This window comes from Budorcas taxicolor, chromosome 3, assembly GCF_023091745.1.
Source record: "Budorcas taxicolor isolate Tak-1 chromosome 3, Takin1.1, whole genome shotgun sequence".
NCBI classification, from domain to species: domain Eukaryota; kingdom Metazoa; phylum Chordata; class Mammalia; order Artiodactyla; family Bovidae; genus Budorcas; species Budorcas taxicolor.
In genome coordinates, this window is record NC_068912.1 from 48,361,910 (window position 1) to 48,381,632 (window position 19,723).

Sequence of the window (19,723 nt, forward strand, 5' to 3'; positions counted from 1 at the left end):
ATCAAGTGGCCAAAGTATTGGAGTTTCAGCTTCAGCATTAGTCCTACATCCATGAAAAGTATCTATTTCATTTCTATTTTCTTTAGATAAAATTTAGGTAAATAATGGCAAAGGGAACTAAACAAAATGTGTGGTTTTTGAAAGGTGGGGGAAACCTGTCAGATTCTACCAAGAGAGAACTGAAGCAATAGAAAACCTCTCTCTGAATTAGTTTTAGGGGCCTTTATCTAAAATAAAATGTTTGTTCATAAAAACAGCGAACTAACCAACCAATCAACAAAAACAACAAGAAGAAAAAAAAATATGGAAGAGAATAAGCAAAACTGGCTAAATCTATGAAATTCCATATGAAAATTAAACATAACTCATAAGCTGAAGTGCCTAAAATACTAATCAGGAGTTAGGTTTCTTCATTATTTTTGTAAAGCTTCCATATAGCATTCCTCATTTAGTTAAGAACATCAAGGCTGTATATTGTCACCCTGCTTACTTAACTTATATGCAGAGTACATCATGAGAAACGCTGGGCTGGAAGAAGCACAAACTGTAGTCAAGATCACCGGGAGAAATATCAATAACCTCAGATATGCAGATGACACCTCCCTTATGGCAGAAAGTGAAGAGGAACTAAACAGCCTCTTGATGAAAGTGAAAGAGGAGAGTGAAAATGTTGGCTTAAAGCTCTACATTCAGAAAACTAAGATCATGGCATCTGGTCCCGTCACTTCATGGGAAATAGATGGGGAAACAGTGGCTGACTTTATTTTCTGGGTTCCAAAATCACTGCAGATGGTGATTGCAGCCATGAAGTTAAAAGACACTCACTTCTTGGAAGGAAAGTTGTGACCAACCTAGATAGCATATTAAAAAGCAGAGACATTACTTTGCCAACAAAGGTCTGTCTAGTCAAGGCTATGGTTTTTCCAGTGGTCATGTATGGATGTGAGAGTTGGACTGTGAAGAAAACTGAGCGCTGAAGAATTGATGCTTTTGAACTGTGGTGTTGGAGAAGACTCTTGAGAGTCCCTTGGACTGCAAGAAAATCCAATCAGTCCATCCTAAAGGAGATCAGTCCTGGGTGTTCATTGGAAGGACTGATGCTGAAGCTGAAACTCTAATACTTTGGCCACCTCATATGAAGAGTTGACTCACTGGAAAAGACTCTGATGCTGGGAAGGATTGGGTGCGGGAGGAGAAGGGGACAACTGAGGATGATTTGCCTGGATGACATCACCAACTCGATGGACCTGAATTTGGGTAAACTCCAGGAGTTGGTGATGGACATGGAGGTTTGGCTTGCTGCGATTCATGGCATCACAAGGAGTCGGACACAACTAAGCAACTGAAATGAACTGAACTGAACTGAACTGAATATGTATTTAAATGCCTCCAAACCAGTCATGTTTTGTGAAAACAAAAGGTAGATTCCCAATCATGTCATCTTGGCATGAAGTTGTCCCATCTAAATGACTGAGGCAACCAAACCTCCTGGTGAGGACTACATTTTCTCACTGGGTCAGACCAGATGGTGTGAGGCAAATTTCCTAGGGAACAATTTTAAAACTCACTGATGAATGTCTCCAATGCCATTTTCCCTCAACACACTGAGAATAAATGGCATCAACTCTAATCTACAATCTGACATACAGTAGCTAATAAAAGAAAAGAAATAGATGATCTGATTGCAAATAACAGCAGACGAACAGCAGGATTCGATTTTGCACATGAGAGTATATTCTAGAAAACCCTTGAGGAGTGATCAAGTTATCTCACCTAATTCAACAGGCAACCAAAAATAAAAAAAGGTATATGCATACAAATAAGTGAATGAATTAAATCTTTTTATGAGTCAGAAGAATGGTGGTTACATTTAGGTTTCATTTTACTAAATATCACAAGTAAATTTTCAGTCCATGACAACAATAAACATGTAGTCATTGTTTTACTACCATCAGAGCTACAAGAGGTCAGTCCAAGAGACCATTAGGAAGATTCTAACTGGCTCTCAGTTCCCTGAAGGCACATTTTGGGAACCTTAGACCGGATTTTCTGATTGTTTCCAATTAATTTATAAAATTATGTGATGGCAATTTTTTCTAACCACCTGATTGGCACCCTAATAATCTTTTTTTGGACCAATCAAATTTGGTAATTTGTTTAATATAAAATGATTTAATTTCAGAGGTAATGATCAAATTAAATAGAATCCTAATTAACCAGTAATCAAATTGTACAATAGGCAATGTTGAAATTACAATATGAAACAATAGTAACACTTGGTAATTATAACCCTTCCTGAAGGATTTAGCAAGCCTTGTTAGGACTATTAAAGGTCTTCAGGGAAGGTAAAGGTTTTAGGACTTACTGAAAAGAAACTGAGGCTCCAGTCTGGATAAAGGTTGTGGCAAATGAGGCCAAAGTTGAATATTATTTGCTTAAGTAAAGGTAGGAATTTTACAGGGGAAAAAAGTATGAAGCCAAGAAATAAGACTGTCCATTCCTCCCTGGCTTATTCTCATCTCTATACTTACCTAAAACTCTTGAAAAGTAAAACACTTCAATCACAATCGGAAGTTAAAATAATTTGAGGTCATGCCTCATTTTCTTTGTGAATCCAATTCAATTCAGGTCAACGAAATGCATTGAATAACATGTAATTGCAAAGCACTGAAAAAATACTGTAAATAAACAAGTAAGTAAGTGACCTCTGGGCATTGATTCATTTGCAAATTGGCCAAGGGCCCACATCCCAGTCCCATCTCTCCCACAGTCCCCTCCGAGGCCCTGTTTCATTAAGACCTTGCTGTGACACAGCTACGATCACCCGTAACTCACTGTTCAGATTTATGCTATCTCTAGGCTTAAAATGAAGGGTAAGCTTTTTTTTTAAGGGTTGATGGAAATTTATGACAAAATATCTAGTTTCTCAGCACAGGAAAAATGTTGTAATTCACTGAAATCTGTACAAATCAAATAAAGCCATCACAAAGGACCCAGACCTTCCTCAGATGCTGCCACATTAGCTGTAACTGGCACATAATTTTTTATCAATCTAATCTCACAGCTAATCTTTCACCAAGAGTGTAACCAATGAAAATCAGTCTGTGTTCTTACAATAATGGTCAGAACCAGACCTCACTCTGGAGGCAGTCTGGGCACTCTATATATAGTATGAAGACATCTGACATCCCACCCTGACAGAACTCAACACTACCACATCCCCACTTTTCACTCTCTGGGATTAAAGGAGAGTTTTCTCTACAGCATTCTGAGGGAAGTTTTAAGAAGTATCCAGCACACTGCCAAAGTCTGCTCAAATTTGACCTCACTTATGAGACCACAAATGGCAACCCACTCCAGTGTTCTTGCCCGGAGAATCCCAAGGATGGGGGAGCCTGGTGGGCTGCCGTCTATGGAGTCACACAGAGTCGGACACGACTGAAGCGACTCAGCAGCAGCAGCAGCAGCATGAGGCCACAATGTGGGTGACAGCCATTCTCCTCAGTGGCAGTTCAATTTCTGTCATCAAAAAAAAGAGAAAAAAAAAACCTACACATCTCTTCTTCCAAAAAATAAACAAACAATACACCAAAGGATCCTTTAACCTTATGCTTATGGATGAATATACAGGAAAAAAAGAAAACCTCAAACACAGAAACCCACAGTTGTAAACCTCCTTGCAGCTTTCATCGGTGCAAAATGACAAATGGCAAAGAACTCAGAAACACAGAAACGAGTGGCACTTCACAAGAGCATATTGATTTTCAATAAAGCCATTTACACCTTTTTGCTTGGAGTACAAGTAGCATGCTGCTTTCCCAAAGCCTCTGCCACTGAATTAAAAAGTGTGGACAATGTCCTCACTCGCTGCAGAGTTGTCTTTGGAAAGACTCTTAATGAAGAGAATGTTCCAACCTTGATCACGGTGGGAAAAGGAAAGAAAAAACGAGCAAAATGACATTTGACATTTTTCCCTGACTGGCTTAATTACTTGGAAAAGAAAAAAAAACACAGTCCTCCAGAACAAAGGGCATTTGGTTGAAATATAGCATAGCTCATATTGGCTTTGCACCAGTGAGCCTTCCAACAGACAGAACACAGGAAATTAAGAGACTGCCTTGGGAAAGTATTTTACATCGTAGGTGAATGGCAATTTTTTTTTTTTTTTTTTTTTTGCAGCCCTCCACAGTAACACCTCAGTGTCCATTGAAAAATTAGAGATCTTTTTTATGAGGAAATTAAACTGAAGACAGAGCTAATATCATTTGCTCTGTTGCTGGCCTTTCTTTCTTACTATGGTTTTAATGCCACAAGCCATTGATCTTCCAATATAAAAACATAATAATAATGACTGGGAAGAAGGAAAATATGACTGTACAAAGATAGAAAGAAGAAACTTTCTATGAGATGATATTGATTTGATGGCAGTTGACCACCAGAATCCATTATGTCCTTCTCTTGGAGTGAGTCAGTACTTTAGTTGGAGGAACTGACACCAAGTTGGGCCAGGTGTCATTATAAGTCAATCATGGCAAAGTCATCCCTCTTGACAGTGATTGGTTAAGAAAACAAGACCAGGCCATCAACTGACAAAAGAATACATAAAATGTGACATGTCCACACTCTGGAATATTACTCAGCAATGAAAGTATGAAGAAGCTTAAAAACATGCCAGTGAAGAAGCCAGTCACAAAGAACCACGTATCATATGATTCCACGCCACTTCATTCCATTATGTGAACTGTCTAGAACAGGCAAATCTACAAAGTAGATTAGTGGATTCCTAGGGCTGAGGGTAGCACAGGACTCGGGGGATACTAAGAGATAAAGGGTATGGAGTTTTTTGGCAAGTAATGAAAATGTTCCAAAAGTGACGGTGGTAATGGATACGGAGATCTGAAAATACATTAAAAGCTAGTGAATTGTACACTTCAAGTGTTAACTGTATGGTACATGAATTTTATTTCAATAAAACTTTCTTATAAAGGTCAAAGCCAACAGTCCCATGAAATCTCCCTGGCTACTTTCATTCATTTATCCAATAAATTAATACATATTAGAGGACTTCTAAGTACAGTCAAGTACAGGTCTAGACACAAAGCAGACAAAATCTCTGCACAAAGATCGTGAATGATAAGCAAACAAACAAAGGAAAAGCTAAGTAAAATGCATGGCTAGTGAGATGATGGTAAATAAACTAGAAACAAAGTCGGGGTTGGGATTTTAGACGAAATGGTCAGGAAGGCCTTACTAAAAAGATGTATTTGAATAAAGGCTAGAGGGAATTATTAGTTCAGATATGCACAAGTGACCCTCCTTTGGTCCAATCTGATGAAAAGGAAAAGGCCATTTGTTAAATCACTAGTCACTAAATAATGCTTAAAAATGTTCTGTGGGCCAAATAAAATATGTCCATGACTGAACTGCCTAAGGAGACTCTGTTACCTCCTCTTCTAAGAGTTCAATTCAACACCTAAAGGCATGTTATACCTTTGGAAAACATTTAAAATAATAAAAATTACCCTTTTCAAAGGTGAAAGGTAAAGATGCAGAGCTGTACCAATAAAAATATTGTCAGAATAACTCAGAAGAGTGAAATTCTTGGCAGAAGTTGTAAAGTAAAAAATCATAATTCAGTTTTCCTTTGTTAAAAATGTAATTTCAACAGAGGATGAAGGGGCAGAACAGCAGAGACAAAAAAGGACCAGGTGCCATAACTGAGACAGGTACCCCAGCAGGGGTGAGGAGAGTGATGCTTTGCAATGGCTAAGCTCTTTCTTAGACAGGAAGAGCCCAGCAGATGGCAATGGGCTGTTACTCACACTCACCCATCCCCTGGGGCGTACACTGTCCTCCATATTATCTCCCCTGCTGGTCAACATTTAGGAGACAGAGGCTGAGAACATCCTGGCCTGCACAGTAAAGGCAGAATCACTTCTCAGGAGTTTCATGCAGTTTAAATTTTTTACTGTGCTATCAGTGTCAGCATTCTTTTTTGCCATTTCAGTGAAATATTTTGAAGTTTTTAAAGCACAACAGAAGAATGACACAGGAGGATGGGATGCAAGATGGGAAATATCTGATGGTAGATGTAATTCATACAATGTACCCTTGCCCCATACTATTTGATGAACTCTAAACCAATACTTAAATAGTCATAGCTTGTTAAAGCTACTAATGACTTAAGAGTCTGGTTGACTCTTTGGGAGCTCTTTCTTAGTTTGCTTTTTAGAGGAATCACAGAAGGCTCAAATTGTAGCCATCGGGGCACAGGGACCCTAAAACTAGAGGCCAAAGTTGTTAACCAGGACCACAATTTTTACATTTCTCATTAGCAACTATTTCTGTGAATCCTCCTGTTCTTTGCCCCTGCCAAATCTAGGGAAACGCTCCAAGGAAAAAAACTAGGAATAGAGTAAGGAGAAGAGAATACGACAACACAAGAATACTGCATGATCTGTGCCATAAACAATTAGCAATGTTGTGAAGAATATAAAGCTAAGACGCATGAAACTCTTAAATAAAAATAAACAATAAATAAATAAGTGCCTCAAGCTTATTAGAATATCATTTTCCCATTTTCTCTTCTTCCCTTTATCTCATGTATCAAAAATACAGAGGCTCTTTCATGAGCCAAATTCCAGTCATCTCAGTCTTAAAGCTAGGTGTCAATGATTCAGGATTACTAGTGCCCCAACTCCTATAAAAAATAAATGCAAATGCTCACTGAAGGAGGATAATATCAGCTCAGGCCTTAACTGTTTTTATATTTGTTCTGAACAATGTCCAACACTCAGTCAAAAAGCACTGAGCCACATAAGGAGAGCAGACAAAATTTAAAAAAAAACAAGAATGGTAGTCAAGAGAGAGATATACGGGGGTTATCTGATATGGACTATCAGGCAAAAAGTTTAGCTATGATAGTATGTTCCAGGAAAGTTTGAGAATTTCAGCAGAGAACTGGGGCCTATAAAAAAAGAAAAGAAAATGAAAATTCTATACCTGAAAAATACAATAACCAAAAGTAGGAACTCCATATATGAGCCAAAATAGTCAAAAAGAACAGTGACCAGGTACATGGATCAGAAGAAAGTAATTAGAATGAAACAGGAAAATAGGATGGAAACTAGGACAAAACAAAAATAACTGCCCACCTAGAATTCTAGGCTTACTGAAATAAAGATATTTTCAGGTGAATTAAAAATAGAAAAAAAATAATCACTGGTATGAGTGGAAATATTAAAGAGAATTTTCCACACTGAAGGGAAATGAACCCTAAAGGATGGGAAGAGATGCAGGAATTAATGAAAAGCAATGAAAATGGTAAAGAAGGGGGTAAATCTAAATGCAGAAACTAATCACATAATAATAATGTTTATGAGGTTTGATATATATAAAATTAAAATAGATAGCATTAATGGCAATAAATTGAGTTTATGTAATTATTGTTCTAAAGCAGTACTTCACAATTTTAATGCATATATGAAACACTCAAGGATCTTGTTAAAATGCAGATTTTGTAGGTAAGATGGCCGGATAGTCAGCATTTATAAAATACCCTTAGGTGGTGCCAATGATGCTGGTCCTTGGGCCACACATTCAATAGCAAGATTCCAAGAACCCTGTGCTTTGGGGGGAAAAGCAAAAGTTCCAAGAAGTAGTAGAATAAGCCAGTGATGTTGCAATCTCTAGGGTAACCATAAAAGAATAAGAAAGTAAGAGTGTATTAATATTACTATTAAGTGAGTAGGGGGGAAATAGAATATTAAAAATAATAAGTATAAAAGAAGAAAGGAGTAAAAATGTAGATCAGAAAGACAAAAATATTTTAATTATTGATTTAAATTTGATATATTAGAAATTATAGCATACATTAAGGGATTAATCTTCCAATTAAAGCACAAAAGTGGTCAGGCTAAATTATTTTAAAGTATATGTTGTTTATAAGAGACATGTAAAACACTGAATATAATCAACCAGATAAACATAATAAGGAAGAAAATCATAAGGTTAGTTGATAAATGCAGAAAAAAATTGATAAAGTTTAACACCCATTCACAATTATTTTAAAAAAAGCTCCTAGACAAGCAATAGAACTCTTCCTTAATCTTATAACACTTTGCACTGAAAATATAACAAATGTGATACATAAATATTAAATGTTGAAAATTTTCCCTCTGACAAGAAAACCTCTAACATTATTTCTATTCAGTATAGACCTGGAGCCTAGAAATTATTTCTAAGGTAAGAAAAAGAAACAAAATATACCAGGATTGGAAAAAAAAAATAAAATTCTCATTGCTTTACAGATGAAATTTAATGTTAAAAACAGAACATTTGAGTAAATTAATTAATGAATGTACCAGGTTTTCTCGATAAAGCTCAATAAAGCTCAATATTTTAAAGTCAATTTTACTTACATGTATTAGTCACAGTTTGAAAATGGCATAATGATTAAAATTCCATCAAAATATAACCAATATGAATAACAAAAGATCTGCAAAACTACTACACAGAAAATTATAAAACATTACTTAGAAAAAGTGAAGAAAATCTAAAAACTGAAACCATTTACCACATTAATGAATTAGAAAGCCCAACACTGAAAATAATTCTCCTGAAACTTATATATGGGTTTAATGCAAATTCTGTCAATTTCCCAAAACTTATATTTTGTGGAAGTTGACAAGAGAATTCCAACTTTTATGTGGAAATACAATGGACAAAGACTCACAGAGTAGAAAAAGAAGAAAAAAGTATGAGTATCTACTTTCCCAGATACCAAGACTTATTCTTAAGGCTACACTAAGACAGTATGGTATTTAGTGCAAAGATAGAAAAACAAACCTAAGGAACACCAAAGAGTCCAGAAACATAACCAAACATACAGGGTCACCTAATTTACAATCAAGTTTGTCACTATCACGTACTTGAGTTTGTGATATTCTTCCAGTAGGAAAGAATATTCTTGCCAATAAATGACACCAAGTCAACTAGATATTCACTTTTAAAAATTACCTTATACCATGTGTGTGCTCAGTCACTCAGTCGTGTCCAACTCTTTGCAACCCCGTGGACTGTAGCCCACCAGGCTCTTCTGTCCATAGAATTATCCAGACAACAATACTGGAGTGGGTTGCCATTTTCTACTCCAAGGAATCTTCCAAACCCAGGGATCAAGCCCACATTTCTTGCCTCTCCTGGATTGGTATTGCATTCTTTACCACTGCACCACCTGTGAAACTCACTTTATACCATACACACACAAAAATTCTAAATTTTTCATAGATCTAAGTGTGAAATGGAAAAATATTAAAACTTTCCTTCCTCGAAGGAAAAACTAAAGACTATCACCATAAGCTTCAGGTTAGGTAAATATTCCTTAAGCAGGATACTAAAAGGTTTTAACCATTAAAAAAAAAGTTAATAAATTTGACCACATTAAAATTAAGAACACTATTTACCAAAGTACACCACCACAAAAGTGAACAGGCAAGTAACCAAGTAACAAATAAGAAAAGATTTCTGTAACACATGTAGCCAGTAAAAGGTTTATATTCTCAGTAATTAAGGAGACCATACGAATCATTATTTTTAATAAGACAGCTCAAAGAAATTAACCTCTGTTTTCTTCTAGGAGTTCCACTGTTTCCGGTCTGTCACTCAAGACTTCACTCCATTGTGAATCGGCTTTTGTGTACAGTGTACGACTGTGGCCCAGTTTTGTTCTTTTGCAAGTACCTGTCCACTTTTCCCAACATCGTTTATTGAAGAGACCACACTGTTCTTCCCCCATTGTACATTATTGGCTCCTTGATCATAAATTAATTGGCCATATATATGTGGGTTTTTTCCTGGCTCTCTATTCTGTTTGCTTCATCTATGTGTCTATCTGCTTTTATATGAGTACTATACTCTTCTGATTATTGCGACTTTGTACTGCAGTTTGAAATCAGGAATTGTGATGCCTCCATCTTTGTTGTCCTTTCTCAGATTGATTTAGCTATCCAGGATATTCTGTGGTTGTATACAGATTTTAGGATAGCTTGTTCTGTTTCTGTGAAAAATGTTGGCATTTTCATAGGGATTGCATTGAATCTGCAGATTGCTTTGAATAATATGGACATTTTAACATATTAATTCTTCCTATCCATAAGCATGAAAAATCTTTCCATTTATTTCTGCCTTCTCCGATTTCTTTCATCAATGTTTTATAGTATAGCGTACAGGCCTTTCACCTCCTTCATTAAGTTTAATCATAGGTATTTTAATCTTTTAATTCCACTGTATATGGAATTGTTTTCTTAATTTCTCCTTCTGATAGTTTGTTACCAGTGTATAGAAATGCAACTGATTTTTGTATATTGATTTTATATTATGCAACTTTACTGAATTCATTTATTAGTTTAAAAAGTATTTTGGTGGGATCGTTGGACTGCAAAGACTTCCAACCAGTCCATCCTAAAGGAGATCAGCCCTGGGTGTTCACTGGAAGGACTGATGCTGAAGCTGAAACGCCAATACTTTGGCCACCTGATGCAAAGAGCTGACTCATTGGAAAAGACCCTGATGCTGGGGAAGATTGAGAGCAGGAGGAGAAGGGGACAACAGAGGATTAGATGGTTGGATGGCATCACCGACTGGATGGACATGGGTTTGGGTGGACTCCAGGAGTTAGTGATAGACAGAGAGGCCTGGCATGCTGCAATTCATGGGGTCGCAAAGAGTCGGACACGACTGAGTGACTGAACTGAACCGAACTTAGGGTTTTCTATATCATGTCATCTGCAAATGCAAACAGTTTTACTACTTTAAATTTGAATAACTTCTTTTTCTTACCTAACTGCTCTGGCTGGGACTTTCTATACAATGTTGAATAAAAGTGGTACGAGTGGGCATCTTTGTCTTATTTTTTGTCTTAAAGGAAAAGCTTTCAGTTTTGCACTTTGAGTATGATATTAACTGTGTGTTTGCCATATATGGCCCTCATTATGTTGATGCACATTCCCTCTATACTTACTTTGTTGAGAGTTTTTAATCATAAAAAGATGTTGAATTTTGTCCATTGCTTTTTACACACCTAGTGAGATGATCATATGACTTTTATACTTCATTTAATTAATGTAGTGTATCACAATGTTTATCTTGAGGATGTTGAACAATCTTTGTATCCCTGGAATAAATCCCTTTTGATCATAGTGTATAAGTCTTTAATGTGTTGTTGAATTCAGTTTGATAATAAGGATTTTTGCACCTATATTCATCAGAAAGATTAGCCTACAGTTTTCTTGCAGTGTTTTTGTCTTGTTTTGCTCTAAGGGTAATGTTGGGCTCAAAAAATCAGTTTGGGAGTATTCCCTCTTCCTATACTTTTCGAAAGAGTTTGAGAAGTGTTTATATTAACTCTTCAAATATCTGGTATAAATCACCAGTGAAGCCATATGTTCCTAGAATTTAATTTGCTGGGGTGTTTTTAATTTTTTGCTGACTCGATTGCCTCACTAGCAATTGATCTCTTCAGATTACCTAGTTCTTCATGATTCAGTCTTGGTAGGTTATACGTTTCTAAGAATTTGTTTCTTCTAAGTTGTCCAATTTGTGTATAATTGTTCATAGTAGTCTCTTATAGTCCTTTGTATTTCTGTGATATTCGTGTCTGATCGATTTCATCAGTTGTTTCTAGAAGTTGCTAGTTACTCTATAAAACACAACTTCCATGTAATTGCCCCTTCTAGGAACCACTTGAGGTAGCAGTCTTGGTAATTTATTCGAGAGTACAAGCCTGTCTCCAAGATTATTTCATGTGAAAATCCCTGAACAAGAGAGGTAAATGACTCCACAATGACAGAGGACTTTTCAGGAATACCCTAAATTACATATATAGCTACATGAACAGAAATGTTATGTGAGATTCAGTGAGGTAATATATGCAAATATGCTTTGAAAAGTTTAGCCCACTGCATTAAAAATATGAATTTGTTAAATAACCTAGAAATTGACTGATAGAAGTAAAAGAAGAAGCTGGATACTATTTCTCAAATAATATTCAACTTATAGTTAGCAAATCAATGTGCTATAGCACAGCATGATTTAGGAACAATTAAATATAAGGTATTCTGCTTAATACAATTGAAAGGTTCATTCTACTCATCCTTGTTTGCCCTAGGCCCCAGGGACAACCATCTCCCTGCTAATGACTATGCAGTGACTCAGAGGAGAACAAAAGAAATAGGAGCTTCCTGGCTGTGCTCAAACACATCTGAGACTGTCCCAAGAACAAGCAATCAAGATCAACAACTCCACACCAAGGTTAATGTTATGCCCAGAGTCCGAGTCCCCAAAACTGAGAGAATAAGACATCCACAGCAATGCAAAAGCATAAAGGGGTTTTATTGCCAGTTCGAGCCAGGGCTCCCGTCTCATCCAGCACAGTGGAGTCTTGACGACAGCCCCGAGCCCAGATTTACAGCAGTATTTATAAGTTTAGAACAAAGACAGGGAGTTGGCAGGGGTTGATTGGCTGCAGGGGTTTCCTGGTATTTACTGATTGGCCAGTCATCATCCCTCTGATTGGCCAGAGTTATCATCTCTCTGATTGGCCAGAGTTACCATCTCTCTGATTGGCCAGAGTTACCATCCCCGGAAGCCCCAGAAGCATGACTCAGGGATTGTTTTTGGCCTAGTGCCCCTCTCTGAGCCTGTCATGGCTCTGGTGAGGTTGTAACATTCCCCCCTGTCTTTAGATCATATAGAGGAATCTTCCTCTTTGTTTTGGGGTACAGTTTGATATTGCTGTCTAAGCACAAATAGTTGAACTGTATTAATATGCTCTTTTATAAATGTAATGAGCCAGGTGTTTGTTTTTGGGCCCAGTAGTCATACATTATCTTTTCAGGGTGGTACAGGATTTTGGGCACTACAGTCACTATTATACAGAACTCTCTGTTTTGATTAAAAACTGATGCATGTAAACATGGAGTTAGCCCGATGTGTGAACAAACCCACCATCTTTTGTCTCAGACACAATCTAATTTGTCTTATTTAGTCTTGTAATATTGGCCACCTGGGCACATAGTGGGGCTTTTTACTTTTAAAGATAGGGCATATGGGAGGGGCCCTCTCATACATAACTTTGAAAGGGGTTAAGTCCAGCTTGTAGGGGGTATTACGCACATGGAAGAGGGCGAAGGGAAGGAGAGTCACCCAGTCCCCGCCAGTCTCTACTGCCAATTTTGCCAAAGATTTTTAGAGTCTGATTTATCCTCTCAACCTGTCCTGAGCTCTGGGGATTGTATTTACAGTGTAGCTTTTATTTGGTCCCCAGAGCTAGGGCCAGTCCCTGTACAATCTGAATCACAAAGGCAGGCCCGTTATCAGAGCCAATAGTCACTGGCAGCCCAAACCTAGGTACTATTTTTTTTTTTAGGATCTTTTTAGCTACTATCATTGCTGTTTCTCTCTTGGTAGGGAATGCTTTCACCCACGCAGAAAAAGTATCCACCAAAACTAACAGATAACGGTACCCATACTTGCCTGGTCTTACCTCTGTAAAACCTACCTCCCAGCGTTACCCTGGCCTCTCTCCCCGGTACCTCATTCCCGTATGCTGTCCTTTTCCAGGCTTCATCATCTGGCACGCTTTGCAGGCCTGGACTATGTCTCGTACAGTCGCCTGTTGTCGGGGAAACCACAAACGTGCTGTCTGTAAGAGGGTTAGAGTCTTTTTTTCTCCTAGATGGGTGGTCAGATGTAGGTGCGTACAGAGGTGTTGACCCAAGTTGGTGGGAAGTATCAAGTTGTCATCTTGGTCCCGATATCATCCGTCTTCGCCCTCCTGAGGCTGGCATTTTTTTTTTTTAATCCAATTGAGATCAGAAGAGGAATACTTGGGGGTTGGGGGCAAGGTTTCCATACCTGGGGGTGGCAGTCCCACAGTTAGTATAGGGGCTGTGCAGTCCCTGTTAGCCGCCTCATGAGCCGCCATATCAGCGGCTCGGTTGCCTTGAGTCTTAAGGTCTCTTCCCTTTTGATGTCCAGGGACATGTACTATTAACATTGTTCGAGGCTGTTGAACGGCTGTTAAGAGTCTGCAGATTTCAGGCAGGTTTTTAACTTCTTTTTCCTCGGCTGTCAAAAATCCCCGCTCTTTATATATTGGGCCCTGGATGTGTACGGTGCCGAATGCATACCGAGTGTCGGTATAAATAGTGACTCTTCCTTTTGCCCTCTCCAGAGCCTGTAATAAGGCTATTAGTTCCGCTTTTTGGGCAGAGGTACCTGGGGGAAGGGCTTCAGCCCATATTATCTTTCCAGAGTCATCAACTATTGTAGCTCCAGCCTTTCTCTGTCCATCTTTTATAAAACTGCTTCCATCTGTAAACCATATCAGCTCACTGTTATTTAAAGGCATATCTGTTAGGTCTTTTCGTATTGCTGTCGTCTCAGCCAATATCTCACTACAATCGTGGAGGGGGCTGTCTTCCTCTGGGTTGGGTAAGAGAGTGGCCGGGTTCAGGAAGCAGGGCATCTGGAAGTGTATCCATGGGGTGTCCAGCAGCAAAGCCTGATAATGGGTCAAACGGGCATTAGAGATCCATTTACCCGGTGGCTGCTTCAGAATCCCTTCATGGCATGGGGAGTGTAGACCAGGAGTCACTGTCCATAAGTCAGCTTGTCAGCATCATGGACCAGGAGGGCAATAGCGGCAATGATTTGGAGGCAAGGTGGCCACCCCGCAGCCACTGGGTCCAGTCGTTTGGATAGGTAGGCCACTGGTCGCCTCCAAGGCCCCCATGGCTGTGTCAAGACTCCTTTTCTTATTTCCCGTTTTTCATCTATGAACAATTGGAAGGGCTTGGACGGGTTAGGGAGAGCAAGGGCTGGGGCTTCTAGCAGAGCCTGTCTGAGTTCTTGAAAAGCCCGTTTCATTGGCTCATCTAAGTCCAGTTTTTGTGTGTGTGTGTGTGTTTTGTTTTTTTTTTTTACTTTTTTCATATAGTGGCCGGGCCTTTTCAGCAAATCCCAAGATCCATAGCCGGCAATACCCAATAGTCCCAAGAAATTTTCTCACTTGTTGAGGAGTTGCCAGCTCAGGGATCTGCAATATGGCCTCTTTTATGAGCTGCATCAGCCATCTCCATCCTTGTTTTATTTTATACCCTAGGTATAGGACTTTTTGCTTAGCAATTTGGGCCTTCTTTGTACTAGCCCGGTACCCCAAGGTCCCCAAAGTTTGAAGGAGGTTGCCTGTTGTTTTTAGGCATGCTTTCTCAGTGGTTGCGGCTAGCATAAGATCATCAACATACTGCAATAGGACAATGTTGGGGTGATCAACCCGGTACTCATGGAGGTCTTCACCCAGAGCCTCATTGAATAGCATTGGTGAATTTTCGAAGCCTTGCGGAAGTCGAGTCCAAGTTAGCTGTCCTGAGGTCTGGCTGCCTTCTTTTATCCATTTGAATGTGAAGATCTCTTGGCTCAAGGGGGCCAAGGGTAAACTGAAAAAGGCATCTTTTAAGTCCAGGACAGTATACCAGACATAGTCTGGCAGGAGGCCACTCAAAAGGGTGTACAGGTTAGGGACGGTTGGATGTATATCATTTCCCCTTTTGTTGACTTCACGAAGATCTTGCACAGGCCTAAAGTCCATTCCCCCTGGCTTTTTTTATAGGTAACAAAGGAGTATTCCATGGAGATCGGCACCGTTTAAGAATTTTTGCCTCCAGAAGCCATTGTATATGTGGTGCAATTCTCCGCCGGGCTTCTAGGCTCAAAGGGTATTGTTTTACCCGAATAGGGGTAGCATCCGATTTAAGTTTGAAAATGATGGGAGGCCTCTGCTTGGCTAGTCTTACCCCCGCAGTTTTTGCCCAGGCTAGAGGGTATTTTTGGACCCAAGGTTGTACATTGGGGTCAATGGCCATGAGCGGCTTTGGCTGATACAGTCTGTATTCGTCCTTCAATGCCAAAGACAAAACTTGTATGGGATATCCGGTCCCATCTAGAACTGATATCTCTCCGTGGTCAAAGTGAATTTGGGCATTGACTTTAAATAGTAAGTCTCTTTCCAACAAGGGTGCTGGGCATTCTGGTATCACAAGAAAAGAGTGGGTCACCTGCTGGGCCCCCAAGTTCACGTGACGTTTAGTAGTCCATCTATATCATTTAATCCCGGTGGCCCCTTGTACCCAGCTGGTCTTCTTAGACATCGGTCTGTCTTTTCGATTAAGGACTGAGGATTGAGCTCTCGTGTCCACCATGAAGCCAACCGGTTTCCCCTCCACATGTATAGTTATCCAGGACTTGGGGAGGGGTGCCGGGCCCTGAATTTTTTTTCTCTCTCGCCTAACACGTTCCTCCCTTTCCTCTGGAGTCTCTCTATGATTAAAAACCCTCTCTGTTGCCCTCACCAGGTCTTGCAGGGATTGCTCTCCCAACCTCTCTATTTTTGTAGTTTTTTCCTGATATCTGGGGCTGCCTGATTCACAAATGCTAGCATGACGGCTGCGTGCGACTCATCGGCTTGTGGGTCCATGGGGGTGTACTGTCTAAAAGCTTCCATTAATCTCTCAAGGAAAGCTGCTGGGCTCTCATTGGGCTCTTGTCTAACCAGATTTACTTTAGCCAAATTTGTTGGCCCCCTGGTGGCTGCTCGGAGGCCGGCCATGAGAGTCTGGCGGTACACTCGGAGACACTCCCTACCTTTAGCGTGCTCGAAGTCCCAGCAGGGCCGAGTCAGGGGAAATCCCTCATCAATCAGGTTAGGCTGCGTAGTGGGTCTCCCGTCTACACCCAGCACATTCTTTCGTGCTTCTGACAAGATCTGTTTGCGTTCCTCTGTAGTAAAGAGCACTTGTAACAACTGTTGACAGTCATCCCAGGTGGGGTTATGGGTGAAAAGGATAGATTTTAAAAGGTCAGTGAGGCCCTGAGGTTTTTCAGAGAATGAAGGGGTCTGAGTTTTCCAGTTGTAAAGATCACTGGTGGAAGAGGGCCAGTACTGGTATGTCCGTTCTCTGTCTGCTCGGGCAGGCCCCGCCCGAACTGGAAATGCTGGATTGTTTTCTTCTGCCATATTGGTGATGCCCCTGGTTCTTCCCCGAGTTCCTTGGGCTGGGCCTCCTTCCCGGGCTGGGGCCAAAGGCTCGGTGTCCTTTCGTATCCCTCCAGAAGAGACCTGAGGAACCTGCGGGGGCAGAAGTGGATCCGCATAGGGGGGCGGGGAGAGTTCGGTCTCCAGGTCAAGTAAATTGGGGTATAGTGAGGATTCTTGGAATATCGGTTTCACCCGGTTGCTGCGCTTTTTGTCTTCTTTCTCTTTGGATGCTTCCACGACTAGTACCTGTGGACGTAATGAAGCTGAGGACGGGGAATAGGGAAGGGAAGTGAGGGGCTGAAAAACAAAAGGTTTTAGCCAGGCCGGGGGGTTTTCTACTAGGTCCTGCCAGACCAAAATATATGGAGTTTGGTATGGGTGCCCCGAAGGGTAGGGGGCGAGCACCTTCTCTCTGACTGCTTGAATAGTAGGCAGGCTGAAGGTGCCTTCTTGTGGCCAGCCAACATCAAAAGCAGGCCACTCGGCAGAACAAAAAGTTACTAACTTGCTTTTCTTCATCAGCAATGATAGATTCTGTACTCTAGACTTAAAATCAGAGAAGTGGTTAGTCATAAGAGATAAAGGAGTAGAAGTTGTTTGTCCCATGATCACAGAAAAGTACACTGGGAGCCAACAGAGCACACAAAGAGCAACGCAGACACCACAAATAGACAAACAGATAACAAACACAAGGTAGCCACCGACAATGCACTCAGTCTTACCTGCAGGATGTTCACAGAGCCAGCCACCTCCCCAGCATGATACCAGGCCTTGGCCTTACGCTGGACTTAATCCAGTAACCAGAGCCAGCCACCTCCCCAGCGCTATACCGGGCCTCAGCCTTACGCTGGACTTAATCCAAAACTAACACCAGTGTTCAGATATCTCTCCTCCTAGTGAGGAAATCCCTTCTACCAGGAGAATGTTATTCTTCCCAGTTAAAGGGATCCCGGACGAGCCCCCAAATGTTATGCCCAGAGTCCGAGTCCCCAAAACTGAGAGAATAAGACATCCACAACAATGCAAAAGCATAAAGGGGTTTTATTGCCAGCTCGAGCCAGGGCTCCCATCTCATCCAGCACAGTGGAGTCTTGACGAGAGCCCCGAGCCCAGATTTACAGCAGTATTTATAAGTTCAGAACAAAGACAGGGAGTTGGCAGGGGTTGATTGGCTGCAGGGGTTTCCTGGTATTTACTGATTGGCCAGAGTTATCATCTCTCTGATTGCCAGAGTTACCATCTCTCTGATTGGCCAGAGTTACCATCCCCGGAAGCCCCAGAAGCATGACTCAGGGATTATTTTTGGCCTAGTGCACCTCTCTGAGCCTGTCATGGCTCTGGTGAGGTTGTAACAGTTAAAGAACCACCCTGCCTCCTTAGGTCACTAGTTTATATCTCTTTCCTCTAGGTCTATCCTTGATAAATCCATTGCTTTCTTTTATTTACAGAATAGTCCATCTGTAATACAGCATCTTTGGCACACAAAGATTTGGCGACTAAAGGAAACTATAAGATTCACACACATCTAATACATCTGAATGTATTTAACTGAAATAAATAAATAAAAAATAAGTCACTTTCACAAAAAGCAATCTACTATCTCCACAATCCATGGTATTTGTCATGTGCTTGCTGCATTGATTTAAAAATAATGGCACTCATAACAGTGAAGCAGTGCCCACATGTAGATTACCGTGGAAGTTAGGTACTGGGCTTCAGTTTTTATCTATCTTGAGATAAATAGGGTAATCATTCAATGCTTCAATTTACCCCGCTGTGAAAGAAGTTATTTTATTCTCTATACCCCTCACAGCAAAGATCATTGTTGACCAAAACTTGTAACTATGGGGAAAATAACACATTTATTCAAAAGGGTATTGACCCATCTGTAGCATAAGCAGCTGTGAATGTTAACAGAATCAGGCTGTGGGAGTAATATGTGACATCCACTTCTCCCACTGATTGCCAAGGTCAGTTCTCTAAAACCAGTTAAGCGGGTAGACAAATGCCCCTTTCTTCTCTTAAATTCCTAGAGCTATCAGCCAGAACCAAGAAGACTGTAACAAAATAAAACAACAACAGGAAATGACTCTCTGATAAATATCTGAGAGTAGCTGCATTTTCCTCAACCAAAAGAAGGAAGTCAATAATATTCAAACACTTTGTTACAAATATATACTAACTCACACTAAAGTAAATTAAAGTAGAAATCATCAAACAAACAAGTTTCTTCCATTTTTACTGAAAATAAACTTAGATTTACTCCCTTACTCTATCTAAGACACTTACTGCTTACTCTTCATATTCTGTCAAAATGGAAATAGTTGTCAAAAGAGAAAAATTTATTGCAAAAGTTCCATTCCAAAACATCCTTTTTGTTCTCAAGGCTGATTTCCAAGGGTGGTTTGTTCCAGTGTCAAAGACACACCAAGGGAAGAACACCAAACAGTATTTGGTGACTTAGCTGAATTCTATCCCTCTACTGCAAGCAGTGATTGATGAGTCAGGCTAGGGCTGGCAAAAAGAGAGGAAACAGTCTTTGCTAAATGGAGATCTATACAATGACACTAGCAAAAGTACCAGCATTAAACAGTTATAAATGCTGTTTCTAGATCTGAGAGAAGAGTC